We start from the raw sequence: 12933 nt of genomic DNA, 5'->3' as shown, positions 1-12933 counted from the left end.
CTGTGTTAACATAACATACAAGCATTCATCGAATAACACGTAGCATGCAATAATGGTTAGCGTATTGTCACACCCCGATTTCCACATGTCTCACCGGTGGGCCCGGTGGGGGATTACCGTGACGTAGTTGGCAACAATATAGTCAAACCACACAATTATATGAATGCACAGCGGAAGCATAAAGATAAATATATTTTAACATTGAATGTAATATCAAAGTATCACCATTGTTGAAATAAAATCCACAGGGGATCAATAATAAGATAAAAATAATTGTTCAACAGACGTAGGCATCTTAAGCTTGCGAGACTCTTTATTGATGCTAAGGAGAAATATCCAGCCAATTACGCTTAGTACCTGCATTTAGTCTTTTTGGGAAAATACGTCAGTTTACACTGGTAAATACATTCAACCGACCCTTTTGTAAAATGTTTATTAAAATTGATTTGAATGCACAAGGCACAAACTCTTTATAACTTGGGATAATTTATAATTAAATCTTGTAAAGTATTACATGTTTACTATACGTTCGGTCGCCCGGGTCGTGCCGGGTTAAAGATTAATAGACACACCACATAGCATACAACCGTGGCGGGAAAACCAACGGCTATACCTTTATAATCATGGACATAATGCCGGGGGTACGCCTACACCCGGATGTCAAGGTCGTGGCCATTTCGTAAAATGCTGCCAAGGATATCCGGGACATGGTCATTAAGCTCCCAAAGGCGTAAAGCCAACAAAACAAATTTTTAAACGGGTTACATTGATAATACCCAACTACTAATGAGTTGGGGTCAAGTGCCCGACCAAGCGGTATTTTAAATACCGTAACCCAAGCCCGTATAACGGAAAACAAGTTAAAAGTATTTACCTTTGCAAGTATAAATCCTTAATCGAATAAATGCAAATATCTTTTACTGGCCTCCTATTCTGGAATGAAGGTTTTAAAATAACCTATTAGAATCCTAACGGGTCTTTAATTTAGCCGTAGCTTAGACCGGTCAGTTTCAAAGGATAATTACGGTTTAATCGCGTGAAAGGCGAAAGCCGGGAATGGAATGTGATTTGACCCAACAAGTTTGAAGACTTGTTTTATATGGGTATAATAACCACACTCTGGATTTTGGGGTCAAAACAATAAGGTTTGACCCGTTTCGGCTAGTTTATGTAAACTAGTTACATAAACCGAACCGTGCGCGCAAAAGGCGTAACGGGTAACTGTAAGAGTCCTACACAGGTTTCCTAAGTCAGTATGCTTTAAAGAGGTTGTGGTATCAGTAGGATACCTTCCATAATGCCCGTAACGAGTTTAAATTCATTTTATGCCCCGTAGGGGTATTTCGGTCATTTTAAAGATTATAAAAGAGGTTTCTGAGTTCTACAGGAAATCTGAGTTTTCCGAACAGTTTATAAAGTTCAAAATACTTTATTTATTATTTAAAATCAGTAGCAACTAGAATCGGGTCAAAAGACCTTGTAGAACTTAAGTTATGTCCGAAAAGGGTATATTCGGTATTACCGAACCGATGCCATAACCGCAGGTTATGAGCAGGTTAAAAATAATTAAAAATCTTTAAAAATCCCAAAATATTATTTTACATCAGTGTGTAAAAGGTTTGGTGTCGAAATCTGTGTTTAGATAGGCGTTATGCTAATCGCGCCATTTAATTACAAAAGTTTCCGTAATTGCGCTATTTAGCATAACTCCTATTCTGGACCTCGGATTGACGTGAAATTTTAGGGACATGCTTAGAAATCAGTAACTAAGGTTATGGTCCTTTCACATGTCCGAAATTCTCGTTTTAAATTAAAAAGGGCGTTACGGTCAACTTTCAAGCATTTAACGGAAAGGTGTAAAAGACTCGGACAAACAACGAACCGGTCACAGAGGATCATACCATCATGTAACCTGGCCCTAAGAGAGTCCTAAGGCATATCTATATCACACCATAACGGGTCAGAACTGAAGTCAAAGCAAAAGTCAAAGTTTTGCGAATTTCGGCTCCAAACCGGGTCAAAACAGTAAATGGTCGGATCAAACAAGTTTAGACTAGTTAATATACTTATTATCATGTTTTATGAGTGTTAAAACTGGTTACACACTATCTACATTACTGATTATGCATAAAATCGCAAAATAGCATTTCTGTTGACTTTTTCTAAGCACGTTTGACTCGACATTCGGACTAGTTAGAGTGGGAATCAGAGGGTGCCCTTTTAGGGGTTTAAAGCCCACATGATTACCAACATATAACTACCTTTGATTCGACAAACCACTGGACCATTTGTGATTTATCGCAAAGTCAATCGTTAATTACGACGGATTGACTTTTAAGCTAAACTATGCAAAAACTAAGCCACAAAGGGTTGGGCATACTTACAGAAGCTTGGTGCACGACTAGAGATGTTAGAAGAATGCTTTAGAGCTCCAGAGATGATCAAGAGAGCAGTTTTGAGGTGTGTTTCAATTGTGTGCAATGCATTGCCTTTTATAGTGAAATTTCATGCACAAGATCATTACAACTCATCCTATAATTGCTCATGGATGATCAGCAGGTGTCCCTGAGTGCTAGGGGACATGTAGGGGGCGCCCGTGCTTCAATTAGTGCATCCAAGATCGATTACAAGCTCAAACAGTGAATCTGCCCATGTTTACTGCATCTGGGACTTCCACGCGGCCCGCATTAAGGTTCAGGCTTGGCTCACGCGGGCCGCCTGAATCCTAATGTCAGTAACTGTATCTACAGATGGCTCGCGGCCCGCCTGAACTTCCTTGTTTCGCTAATGCGGGCCGCCTGAGGCCTGTAATTCAAGATTTTCAAATCTTTTGTAATCATTAACCTGACCTTTCGGTTCCGAAGGGGTAACTTTGCGATTTGGGCCTCGATTATTTACAAATAAGGGCCTCGTGACATTTACCCGCATTGTTAAGTCCCCGGTTAGTTTAATTACCATCCGAGAAGCCTTAACTTTTATTGTTGACGCTTTTAACCCCTCGCATACGAAATTTATCATAACTTTCTCGTTTTAAAACGGAACTTCGCGAAATTTATATCGTATATTCTAGTGAGCGTAATTTACTGTTACAAAGTCTCGGGTTCGTCGAATGGTCACTCAGAGGTATAAATTAAACATGTTGACACATTTAACCCCTGTAGTTTGTAATCTCTCACTTTCTTCCGCGTTTCGCTCCGTACGATCCATGATTTATTCGTTTGAAGGTACGGGCATCATTTAGGGTTACTATACAGTATATTTACCCCTCGTTGACATTTCTAATCCTCGAATTTACATACTTTCAAGGTTTGTCAACTCTAGTCCTTTATTTAGTATTTAATACCATGCGTAAACTCATGACACGTGCCAACACATTATTGGACACAAAATTTCGAGGTGTTACACGTATAAATAGTGTTTGCATTGTGTGTCAATTGTGAGTTAGAATAAGTAACGTACGTAACACCCAAAAGTGCATAAAGCAAAAAGGGATCGAGTATACTCACAGATCGTGTTTAACAAGTAAACACTCTATTGGATTGAAGGGAGCGCTGGGAGAGATTAGCCTGAACAGTTTACGATAGCATAAACGATGAGCGATGCGATAAATGGTGCAAAAGTGGTAAGTGTCGGATGGTAATCCGATCGGATGGCAATCCGATCGGATGGCCACTCGATCGGATGTCAATCCGTTCGGATGGTCATCCGATCGGATGGCCATTCGATTGGATTGACATTTGTTTGGTAGGGATGTGTTTGTGTATGATGGCTTTGAAGTTTTCGTTGTAGCATTTTGAAAACAGAGAAGTATCTCTACCCTTCAGGTCGGTCGATCGAACGGCGGTTCGGTCGGGTGACGGTTCGTTCGGCGAGGTATTTCTCAGAGAACAAGTTCACAGCAGTATTGTCACTTAATCGGATGGTCTATCGATCGGGTGGCAATCCGTTAGAACTGACTATGCATTGAACATGTTGAAAATTGTTTAAGTGTTTGAAGTTCCAAACGTCACATGGTCGAATGGTCGTCCGATCGGATGGCAATCCGATCGAATGGCAATCCGTTCGACATTTAGTTCCTTGAAAAGTTGAATAAAAGTTTAAGTGTTGAACCTTCAAGTGCAACCCGATCGGATTGCAGTTCGATCGGATGGCAATCCGATTGGACGGCAATCCGTCCGCGACCTGATCATGTTGTTAACTTGAAAATTTGTTAAATTTTGCGTTTTGCTCGAGATGATATGACAACGTATTAAACAACAGAAACCCCATCCGGACCCAAGTGATCCGATCGAACAGGAATCACCCTAGTCTGATCGGTTAACTGTTCGAGACGGTGGTTCATGTTTAACCCGAAATCAGTTGTCTCTTAGATAGAAATCAGATCTTGAACCAACACATCACTAAGAAAGAGTAGAAGATCAGAACAAGCCCCGATTCTATCGGTTTTGAGTGCATTGAGTGTAAAAGAGTTGAAAGAATGTTGGAAAATTATCCTTCAATCCTTTTAACCATGAATATGTGTAGATCTATGCGAAAACATTGTGGATTCATGTGAAAATCCTTCAGATCTGGGTTGTTCTTGGTGGAATGAGGCCAACACTTGAAGTTCATAAGAACTCCATGATGACATCATCCTAGAACACCTCCAATTCGTTGATTTCACGGTTAAAAGTTAAGATTCAAAGGTGAAAAAGATGAAGGAGTGCGTGTAGATCATAGAAGTACAAGATTTGGGTTGAAAACTTACAAGAATCGCGAGAAATCGAGAGAAATGAATGCTTGAGCGAGCTGGTCGAGTGGAGGAGCTGTCACATCACAAATGATGTGATAGGAGGGTATTTATTGGGTTTCCAAAAGAGGAAAGTGCGCAGGGTCAGATTGTGTAAGACCCACATTGGAAATTTACACGATTTCAACTTTAAATTAAGCATTTTAATACAAAAAAATGCGACTTTACAAAACTTAGCTGTAAGCGTTTACATAAATCACTTATAACAAAACAAAACAAGATTTAACCCGGAAGCTTTATTTAACGCGTGTTCGGCTCTTGTTCGACGCTTGATCTTCATCCGGGACTTCTCGTCATTCACCTATGATCAAAACCAACTTAAAAGTTAGTTTTGATAGTTAAATAACAAGCACAACAAGGTAAATGGGTCAAATAATCAAAATAAACAAATTTTCAAGTTTTTACGCCGTCGCCGCGCGCCACAGCCCCAATTTGACAGAATGCTTTGATCTGCAGCTGCATATTCCTAGCCAACCTTAAGTTTACGGAAACGAGCATAACTCTTTCGTTATTCGACCGTTTTACACGATTCTTTTTCCTAAGCGTCCGTAATTTAATTCCCCATTATATGGAGATAAAATCCGTCATCCGGATTAAATAAATTTGAGACTTTCAAGCCTTCGGCTTATTATCTTTTTACCAAATTTTGACCCATCTATGTATTTATCAAACAAACATGTTTGTTTGACCCCCATTCGTCATGAACCCCTTTAATTCCATTATTGTCTATCATATTAGGTTCCGAACACGGGTTTCTACGCATTATTGACCCGTTTTTGTTTAAAATCTTATTTTGACCCATTAGGGTATTTATGTCCATTTTAAACATAAATCACGCCCATTTCTCGTATGCCTGATAATTTCACCCATTCATATTGATTGGTCTTCCACCACAACTCTGACTGTGGTGGATTTAATGTAATAGACTATTTATTCCGAATTTTCATCCCTCGAATGTGTCATTTTACGGCAAGACGCATTTAAGGCATTCAACCCTTGAATGTTTATGCCTTCAGATTTTATACGCATCTAAGGATTATAAAATCATAATATAAGTTTCTAAACAACCTCTAAGGGTTGTTTACCCAGTTTACCCATCAAGGGCTTTATGGTCATTTTTAATCCTTCATTTTTACGATGAAAGACTTCACTAAATATTCGACCTTACTTGCACTTTTAACTATAAATTCGTATAAGCGTGCCTGGCCCGGGTCATCAAATAGACCCGATTTATACCTCGCTTTAATTATCACACAATCTATGGCGACACAATTATCCGATTTGCTAATCGCTCCTGTTAACATAAGACTTGACAACCACATTAGTCGATATTGTCAAATGGTGTTATCACCACCATTCGACCCGTTTGGCCTATATGCCCAACGTTACCTATTTAATCAAAGACATGGTTTTTGATTTCCAATTCATACATCCATCCCATCCCGGATTTTATTACCAAATCCTTTTTCTCTTAAACTCTTTTCTTACAAATTCAACCCATTTTGGCTTACGCCATGGGTATCCTTTTAACCTCGATTTACATTAGTCGACACTTGACCAATTTCCATTTTTACCCTTTTCCACATTATTAGATTACACTACAAGGTAATCTTAACGAAAATCCATAATTTCGATATTATCGTTATCGCATTTATAACGTATAGAATAAACAAGTATTCTACATAAGTGTGTAAATTTCACTTACATCGCATCCCGAATATGCTTTTCCTTTATGCTTGGTTTGTTTGACCCGCTTTCACCCCAAGCTTCACCTAGCATGTTTAAGCGCCAACCATTATTCATCATTTCACAAGGTGGTTGGTTTTATCACAACTTAATATGATTTTTCCATCTTACACATTTTATATCCAAAATTATCATTCATCGTATTATAGGCCGGTTTGACCTTTCAAAAGTCAACGGTCTGGTAACATTAGTAATTACACGATGTAGCTTGACTACCCGTTTAATTACTTGGTCAATTACCCGGTAGCATCCTTCTTAGTCTACCGTTTATCCCCTTTATTAACCAAGTTTTATAACCATTACCCATCGAATTAACACTACATTAATCTTTCTTAACACATGATGATATCAACATCATTTTAAACACAAGTTTATTATTATTTCCATCTTTTTATACCAAACCCAATTCATGGTAATTATGATTCATATACTCAAACACCTAAATGGTTCAAGTAGCTTGTCTTTACTAACTAATATGATGATTCTAATCGCAAGTTTAACACTAACATCATCATGTCAACAAAACCTATTTCAAGTCATGTATGGTTAATTACTCAAACTTGCAAATTGTTTAAGTATCTCTCATCAATCAACAACTATGATGATCTCTAGCACAAACATATCATCATCTTCATTATCTAACCATAACCCACTTAGCACATACAAGGGAAATCATCAAATCCCTAGTTTTCAACACTAGTTCATTAAGTTTTTCATCTAGGGTTTGTTTCTAAGCATAATTTCAACACATATCACTCATACATTCCTATTTCATTCACGAATTTTGATTGTGAGTGTTCATCATAAATTCTAAGACATCACCAAATTACAAAATTTAACATACCTTACGATTCCCTTGACTTGGTGGTCGTTTATACATGATCATGCCTTTGATTTGAGCTAGTTTTGCCCTTCAATTTGGTGAAACTGAGATGAGCTAGGGTTTGAGCTCTTGGCTCCTTCTTCTGATCGATCTCACGCACACACACACTAGTGTGTGTGTAGGGTTTTTAATTAAATAAAAAATCAAGTTTTAAATCTTCCTCTTTTGGCCCCTCTAGTTTGTAACTTTATAATAAGGGTTATTACCCAAGTTTCCTTCTTTATTTTAAGGCACATATTTAACTAGGTTGATATTCCTAGTTACTTGGTGGGTTCGGGGAAGTTATAACCCGTTTTATTTTTAAGTCCCGTTAACTCGGGCCTTTTATAAATTTATTTTCTCAAAAGTCTTCGTATAACCTTTATTTAATATTAGGTTTAATTATTTAAATCCTAATATTTACCGGGTAAATTTTACCATTAACGGTACTTTACCCGTCTTTTAGTGTTAACGTGATTTGATTACCAAACCCATTTTCGGGGTGTTACAAGTCTACCCCCCTTAAAGAGGTTTCGTCCCCGAAACCTTTCTCACGTACTTTATTAGTTTAGATCATCCGAACCTTAGTTTCGGTGATCACTTAAGCATTGCTCGCACATAATACTCTTACCAGGGAAGTATGGTAATGTGCTTTTGGTTTCAAAGCGTATACGCCTTTTATGTGTATGGCCTCGTAGGCCGATACTTTCATTTTGTGTTTCTTATTCTTGTCACTTATTTGACCGAGTTGTCATCTGATCACTCGGTTGTATTTATTTTCATCATGTTTACTTCAAGCTAATCTTATTTCAAAGGCGCTTTGTATAAGTCGTAACACTACTCCGACTTTGAAAGGTTTTACCGGCCAGACTGATTAGTCGCCGTCACTTTATTCCCCGTCATTCGGGTATATCTTATTGCCAACCCGGCCTTTTACGTGTTTTCTGATTTTCATATCTCGTAACTCACGTTACGACTTGATTGTATTCTATATCACTTTTTGTGACCGTGATTACATCACGTTTTGTTTATGTTTATGTCGACTTTTATTATCGAAAATCTTTCCTTCGAATATATCGCCTTGCACCTGCCATTGTTAAGATCCATATTCCTTGATATTAATCATTTTCCGAATTTCTTTCATAATATTCGTATTTGTTAAAGCGTTGTTTCTCACTAATACTGATATTTAGTTTAACGCTTTTCTCTTTAACTCATGTCAATTCCAAGGAATTTACGTCCAAGGATTTATCCCCTTCCGTTGTCATTTCGGTAATGACTTCATCCACTTTTGTGACGTAACACAATTTAAATAATTGTGAATTCTTTTGTCATTTTTGCCCGTTTAAATGTTTTAGTGAAATTCTTCACTTTTGTCAACCAGACCTTTCACAATCTCTTCGCTTTTAGCCCATTTAATTAACTTAGTGAAACCCATCGCTTTTATACGAACTTTATCTCCCGTTATTATTTTACGCGGGAAGTTACATCCAGTTTCCTTGTTTTATACTATTGACCCGTAGGTTCTTTCGCTTAGCTTCGTAGGCTATTTCTTTATATTTTCACCTTTTTACCTTATTAAGGTGAGACCCTAACAATTCATTTCTTTCTATTTGCGACCCGAAGGTCTTTTTGGTCCCGTAGACCTTAGCCTCATTTATAATCTCGTAGGTTATGATAATCCCGTAGATCATCTTTTATTCAAGTCTTTATTCAAAGGTATATACATTTATATATGTAGATTAAATTCAAGTGTAGGGAGGTTTCATAGAGTTTGTATAGAGTCTTAGTTTTTGTATATTGAGTCTAAGTTAGTATCGTTTGAGTTGTTTTTTTTAGTCGGTACTGCTTTGGTTTTTGTTTGTTTTTTATTATGCAAGTTTGAATCGTACCACCCGTACTCAATCTCCATTCGGGTGATTTTGGAGTTGTTTTTCGAATATCAAAGCGTTTTCCAAGTATACCAGTTAGAGTCAAAGCCGATCGCGGCCGAAATGCTATACGATCGAGCTGGATTGGACGAGAGTTTTGGAGCTTACGTGTCATAAAACCAGCTAAGTCCTTTCCATTTATGCCCTTTGTTTTTTATTTCTTAATTATTTTAGTCTTTTGAGTCGGTTTCCATCCTAAATTGAGGGCAATGTAGAGTTTAAGTGTGGGGATGGGAAACTATCGTTTAGGTCTTAGTTTTTGAGTCATAAAATTTAAAAAAATACCCAAAAAAATATTTTTTTAAAAAAAATTAAAAAAATTAAAATTTAAAAAAATAGAAAATGTTCCTGTTTAAGATGTTTGCAAAATAAAAAAACGAAAAATGATAGAAAAATTAGGGTTGTTTGGGTTTCAAATAATAATAATATGAGAATAAAAATTGAGCTTGTGTCTAACTTGGGTTGTGTGAGTAGGCCTAGCCCGGTTTCTAGGTTCTTTTGATATTAATATACCTTAATTGTTAGTTTGCTAGTGGGTTCTCATCTAGGAAAAAGTAGTGAAATCGAAACCGCAAAAAATAGTATAAGGAATGCCGTTATAAGCTAAAATTATTAAGATTTTTTTATTAAAGAAAAAATATATAATAAATGAGCTAGACCGAAAAAAATTGACAAGGCCGATGTAATCTTCGTTTGGGATGGTGACTCTGACTTAGAATGCATCTGGGATTGTAAAAAAAATGCAAAAATATCGACGCCTACGTTGTCGCTCTCGGGGATGGTGACTCTGGTTGATATAGCCTCTAGGTTAGATATGCAAAGTCTAATGCTCAAAAGAAAAGAAAAAAAAAAGATGAAAAATTTGATGTTAAATTATTTTGATTTTGGTATAAAACGGTTAGGAAATAGTCCAGTGACTGTTCATTTTGTTCTATAAGCTTGAGGCGGAATTAGGTGAAACGACAGATTCTAGTGTGAGACCCTAGGTAAATCAGCCGAACTTGAACTTAAAGTGCATGATAAGGGTTTGGAACCGGGTTTGGGTTTAAGTGGACACATATATTTGCAATCGCGGTTCACACGAGTTTTAATTTTAATAAGTAATCTAGCTTTTTGAACCTGAGTATTATCTGATTCTGATTCCGTTGCATAAGTCTTTTTCAGAGGCGAAAAATGTTTAAGTGTGGGGATATTTGATGTGTTGTAAAATATACATATTTGCCCTGTGTAAAATGTATAATTTTTATTTGTTTTTTTTAGTTTTTAGTATTATATTATATTAATTTATGTTTTGGCAGGTCCTGATGCAAATAGAGTGAACATGAGTAATAATTAAATAACCTGCCAATTGAGTAGAGGAGGGCGCCAATGACCGAACTAAAATTGTCACTATTTTTCTTGATTGGGCCAAGCCCAGTTATCTCCATAGTGCAAAACATTACACGGCCGGGGACATAAGGGAAAGCAGATTGGATGAAAATTATGGGAAAGGCATATTTCCAACGAATTTCAATTCATCATAATAATGGGCCTTTTTGGAACAAATATACATGTTTAAATAGAATAAAAAAAACCCTAAGGAGGATGGATGGTACTATACAATATATTATTCTTTCTTTCAGAGGGGATTTTTGCTATTATATATATATTGTTAGTGAAGATCATGAATAGTAATTTTAATTTTATAATAATATATAGCTTTTTATTATTTTTTATTTTTAATAACATATTTTTAATTATTTTTCCTTTTTTCAAAACCATATATTTCCTATACCGTTTTTTTAATAATTCTCTTTTCTTTTTAGAACATATATTATCGATTAATTTGATACTTCTTTAATATTATACGTTTATAACTTTTTTCTTAAAACTTAAGTACGTAGTTATGATTCATTTTTTTCTGAACATTTCGTTATAAGTTTTGTTAAAAACGAAATTGTACTTATAATAAAGTATTTATTTGGTATCATAAAAAACTAAACCGTTCTAATGGTTTAGCTTTCTAACAACATGCTTTATTTTCAAATCATGTTTGTTTTACATTATCATTTGCTCGGTTTCGCCGCAACGCGCGGCGACAAAAAAACTAGTTATTATTATTGTTGTTTCCGAAAACAGCAGGGGAACAGTAGACGGCAGCAAGCATAGGAGTTGTTGGACGTGAGTGGAGACGGCGATACAAGGAAAAAAAAGGTCCATATATTATTAGGGGACGGCAACAAGAGAAAAAAAGCGATTGGTTTGAGGGTTCAAGCCACGATCAAGATTTAATTCCGGGTTTAAAAATAATTAGTTTATTGGTTTGATTTACTTTATGTTATTCGGACTCATGAACATGATTTATTATTCGTATGAGACTTATTTCTTTATCTTGACTATGATTCTTGGCTAGTTCGTTATGCTACCTAGATGAACTATGATTTAATGTTTTGACTATTCGGTTTTGACTAATGATTAAATTGTGATGATTTACATATTCCTGCTTTGTGATTGTTTATGAATTTGTGTGCTTGTCTTGGTTGTGATTGGTTGTTTGGTTAGGTGATCTTGTTAGTCTGGTCAGTAACTATTTAGATCATTCTAGGTTCGTTAATCTATTAGGTTTTCGGTCTAGAGCTTGAGATTAGAGATAATCCAAGTTTAACTAAATTAATTAAAATCAACTGAGTATGGTATGCATCCTTTTCTGGCAACTCTAGTGACGAGTCAGGATTGCTAGGTTACTAGCTAGGCGTTTTTTGGTAGTTTGGGTGACCGATAGCTCGGATCCGGCTACTTATTCGCGTTTAGGGTTTCCTAGGTTTTCAATTATTTTGCAGGTTTAGCTTCATGACCGGAGGATTTTAGCACCATATGTAACAACCCGCACTTTCGTGCGTTGTTACTACTCGATACACTCGTTACGCCTAGCACCAGAGATTCGGATCATAATTTAACTATATCAGATATGTCGCTAAATCGAAGTATAATCGAATAATTACGCATATTCTATCGCTATTACAAACCTATTTTCATAAATTATAACACTCACGATGATGTTGAGTGAGGGCTTAATCTACCCTCCTCGATAACCGTGAGGTGTCAAAATGTAAACAAGCAATGCTAACAAAGACTATCGGGTGAGTACCATGTCTCCAGCCATCATGACGATGACGGCAACACGAGCAAGTAGTGCCCCGATAATCATTGTGGCACATCACATCGAAGAACGCACTCGAAGGCACGCGTAACTCGATCATCGCACCGAATATTGGTTATATAGATACGTATATACGGCCCTTTTGTGTGTAATTATGGTAAATAATTAAATAATAATATAAACATACGAAAATATGGCCCAAACAGTCGAAAACGCGCCAAAAACGAGGACTAAAGGCCTCCGTACGGACGGGCCAGCCAAACGGCTGGGCCAGTCGATCGGATGGGCCAGCCGATCGGCTGGGCCGCCCGATCGAACGGGCTAGCCGATCGGCTGGGCTGGCCGATCGGACAGAACAGCCAACCGGCTGGGCCGTCCGATCGGACAGGCCAGCCGATCGGCTGGGCCGGCCGACCGAACGGGCCAGCCGATCGGCTGGGCCGGCCGACCGAACGGGCTAGCCGAT

The sequence above is a fragment of the Helianthus annuus genome, chromosome 14 (assembly GCF_002127325.2).
Source record: "Helianthus annuus cultivar XRQ/B chromosome 14, HanXRQr2.0-SUNRISE, whole genome shotgun sequence".
In the NCBI taxonomy this organism is placed as follows: domain Eukaryota; kingdom Viridiplantae; phylum Streptophyta; class Magnoliopsida; order Asterales; family Asteraceae; genus Helianthus; species Helianthus annuus.
The sequence above is the reverse complement of the archived record's forward strand: the minus strand, read 5'-3'. Positions refer to the sequence as shown.